Source organism: Otolemur garnettii, unplaced genomic scaffold (genome assembly GCF_000181295.1).
Source record: "Otolemur garnettii isolate 467f Iridium unplaced genomic scaffold, OtoGar3 scaffold00273, whole genome shotgun sequence".
NCBI lineage: Eukaryota > Metazoa > Chordata > Mammalia > Primates > Galagidae > Otolemur > Otolemur garnettii.
The window spans coordinates 113,460-117,300 of record NW_003852668.1 but is presented as its reverse complement, the minus strand read 5'-3'; positions in this window follow the sequence as shown (position 1 = coordinate 117,300).

The following is a 3,841-nucleotide window of genomic DNA, read 5'->3' as shown; positions in this document are numbered from 1 at the left end:
TCTGGCTGATCTGAATCCAGCATTTTAATCAAGTCTCACCAAGGAACCTCAGGGAAAACCTCTAAGTAAAAAACAAACCCATTTTCCTCATCAGTAAAGTGAGGGGTCCAGCCAGTGCTACATTTCCCAGAGTGCTATCTACGAAGTGCTTAAAAAAATTCTTTTAAGTTGGTGTTAGTACAAGAGACAGAGCAAGGCTATCTAAGGTAGTGGTAGAAAGCTTGCTTTAAAGTAAACAAGTGATGAAAAGCGAGGTGATTTAAAGAGAATTATTGAATGGTCTTAGGCTTTTCTTTTTAAGGAAGGTAGTAAATCATTGCCCAGTGCTCAGAAGCACAGAGCCGTCTACTGCGGAGCTTTGCAGCTCTGGGTGATGTATCAGGTGGGAGCTGGGAGTCCAGGTCCAGCCCTCTGGGCAGTCCAGTCACATGAATGGACTGCTCGTCTTCTGATAAAATGTCACTCTTTCTTTCTGGTCCCTGGATGAAGCCCACAACTTAGAAGTGTGTCTGGTCTGGGCTGATCACAAGGTCCCACTTCACAGCCCGTCTGCGGCCAGCCGAGACCCGCTGCTGGGTCAGCTAACCCACGTGATGCAGCAGGACAGACCATGCCTTTTGTGATGTGCGTCCTCCTGAGCCCCATGCTTGGTGAGCACCAGCAGGCTGCAGGCTGGCCGCTCCCGAGTCTCCATAGTTCTCAGCGGTAGGCGATGTGCAGGGGTCACTGAGGCACCGACCTTGGCACACAAGAGATGGCGAGGAGAGATGCTGTGGGCTGCAGTCTCAGGGTGCCCAGAAGACAGCGCCCCCCTCCTCCCACGTCCCTGCCCTGTCTCCCAGGTGTCAGTTTCAGGAGCACTGGCAGGAGGAGACCAGGCCCTGCCTTCCCATGTGGTTTCAGTGGTCCCTGATGCATGGATACTGAGCAGATACTTGAAGGAAACATTCATCCATTCAGCAGACTGCACCAAGCACTAGCCTGGGCTGTGCACGGTGCTGGGTGCTGGGAGACAGTAGAGACAGGGCAGCCCAGCAGCCAATGAGTTGGTGACTAAGGAAAAACAGCAAGTGACAGCTGCAACACTCAGGATAAAAGCAGTGAGTGCCCAGGTAGAGCTGGTTCATCCCAGGAGAGCTCAGAAAAGAGGTGGGCTTATGTCTGCAAGGGCACTATTTCAGGGCCAGTCTCAAACAGGCTTTAATGGAGCAGAAACAGGGAGCTTACTTGGGTCTTCAAGAAGGTAAGGCGGGGAGGACAGGTAGAGGTTGGGAAGCATTTTGAAGCAAACAATAGGTGTGTTGGCCGGCAGCAGAACATGGGGAGGGCGGGAGGGAGGCGGGGAAACAGGAGCCACACAGTTCGGGTTGTGTCTGCAGACTGTGGCAGCCTGCCAAGGGCCTGCACCCCATGGCCAGGTGGTACCTCCAGGAGAGAAGAAACTCTGTCATGGAAAAGGGTGTGCCCGCCATGCCCCTCCCCACCTGCCTAGAAGGGTCCCCAGGTGCAAGTTTCTGTTACTGGCTGGTGAAAACCCCAGGTCACTGTCCCAGCCCCTCCTCCCACCCCCACCCTTGCCCTCCCCAAGTCTCTGCCGGGCTGTGTCCCCCGTGTGTGTGTGTGCAGGTTGCTGCCTGTGTCAGGCACGCGGAACCTTCCCTCCACTTACCCTCCGAGTCTTTATTCCTGGTGCTCATTTCAAACATGGGTTCTTCAAAACCCATGGTTTCTTCCTGTCCTGGCAGTTGAGCAAGTCTTTGTTCCTAGAGGTGAGTGCTGGGTGGGTATTCAGGAAGGCAGAGGTGGCGCCGGGGAGAGGCCACCTGCTCAGACCCAGCCCTGGGCCTCGAGGTCTAGCCTCAGGTCTCGTTCTACACCCACGTGGCGCGGCTGAGCCTCAGGGTTGCTCCCGCCTCCTGGTCTGAGCTCTGTTATTTTGGGAAATGAACCCTAGGGGGCCCCTGATAAGAGTCCACTCCCCAGCATGCCCATTGTGCCCCCCCAGTGGGCCACCCTGCGTTCCCCCCCACTCAGAGACCACAGGCAACACGTTCCTCTCATGTTTTGTTCCAGATGGATAAAGAGAGGCCCTGGCGATCGAGTTTCTGTAACTCGGAGGACGCCCCTCCCAGTGTGGCAGCACGGTATGAATTTCACCGTGCAGGGTTGGTCCTCTCCCAGAATAGGAGCCTGTGTGTTCCCTGCCAAGCCACTCCTAGAAGCGCCTGGCCGGAGACGTCAGTCACGTGTCTGCTCTCCACTTGGGTTATTGCCTGGACTAGTCGGGTCAACATCTAGAAGCCAGTTTCCGGGGCTTCGCTCTTGGAGCCAGAGAAGGATCTGGGATGTCATCTCTGTGGTCATCAGAGTGACCCCTCATCACCTATAAAGTGACTCTTTGAGAACCAACTGTCTCCTGTCCACACCGGCTTTCCCAGTACGACAGTTGCATCCAAAACCCAGGGAGTTGGGTTTCAGGTAGCTGCTTACAGGAAGAACAGTCAGCTGGGTGTCTCTGGGTGTTGGGGTCCTCCAGATCACACAGTTGCTCAGGCCGTGAGGTGGGCCGAGGTGATGAGGTTCTAGTGACAGACACTGGTGACTGGAATCACAGAAACCAGTCAAAACTCAAGCATTTTCTTTTCTAAACCTGGATAAAATCAACATGATACTCTAGAAATTGTAATGAACTGTGGAGAATGAGTCATCTTAAGGCATGCATGGAATTGGCAAGGGAGGACCTAGGGCAGGGTTTGTGCCAGTTCCTTCCCCAGGCCTCCACTTTCCTTCTACAAGGTCACGGCCACGGCGCCAGAGAAGCGTCCCAGTGCATGTGCTGAGGGCTGCTCAGGGCCTTCGTCCCAGGCTCATGTTGGGTGGTCTTCTCTGGGCTGGTTTGTTTAATTGTTTCTCAAGGCAAATTGTTGGCAGCCAGGCCACCACAAGAATGCTCTGAGATTCTGGAATCCCAGAGTGGGGAGGCAGCAGCTGTGGCAGCGGGCAGCATGCAGGACCCTGAGTTTGCCCTGGAGCCCTTGGTGATTCTGTGTACAGCGGTCGTGTGCCCAGAGACTGACCTCCAGGTTCCTCTAAATCAATCAGCCTTTACACAATAAGGGGAAAAACTCACCAGCTATGGGTAAGAGACAGGTAAGCGTTAGTGCACTTCTGTCTTCCTAGACCTGACTCCCACCAGGAGGAGGAGAGGGCAGCTTCTCTGCCGCACTCAGGTATGGTCTGGAGGGGACACTATACTCAGGTATGCTTCCGGCTGCCCTGGAGAAGTGGCCACTAGGGCGGGGGGGCCAGGCAGGTACGTCCAGGGTGCCCACTCAGGAGAGCCACCAGCATCGGGGTAATGTGCAACTTACATTTCAGAAACAAAGTAGAGTTCCTAAATTTAGCCTAAATCAAGCCTCATCAGCCATTTGGCTTCTTAGAGATTATCCCAGAGAGAGCTACCAAAACTCCTCCGAAACTTTCATCTTTATTGGAATAGAATTCATTCATTCATCTGTTTCTTTGGAAGCCTCCTCAGAGGTCAGAAGCCTCTGGAGCATTATAACAGAGTCCTGGAGGAATCTGACCGACTTTTCAAAAAATATTCTGGCTGCTAATTGAGGGGTGGATGCGGGCAGACCTGCTGGAGAGCCGATTACTGTAATCAAGCCGAGAGATGACGGTGCGGGGTGCTGAGAAGGGGTCGGATGGGGGTTATGCTGTGCCGGTGGAGCTAACCACACGTGTGTGCATGTGCAGGGTGTGTGTGCCTATGCAGAGTGTGTATGCAGGGGTGAGTGCATGTGCAGGGTGTGTATATGTAGGGGTGAGTATATGTGCA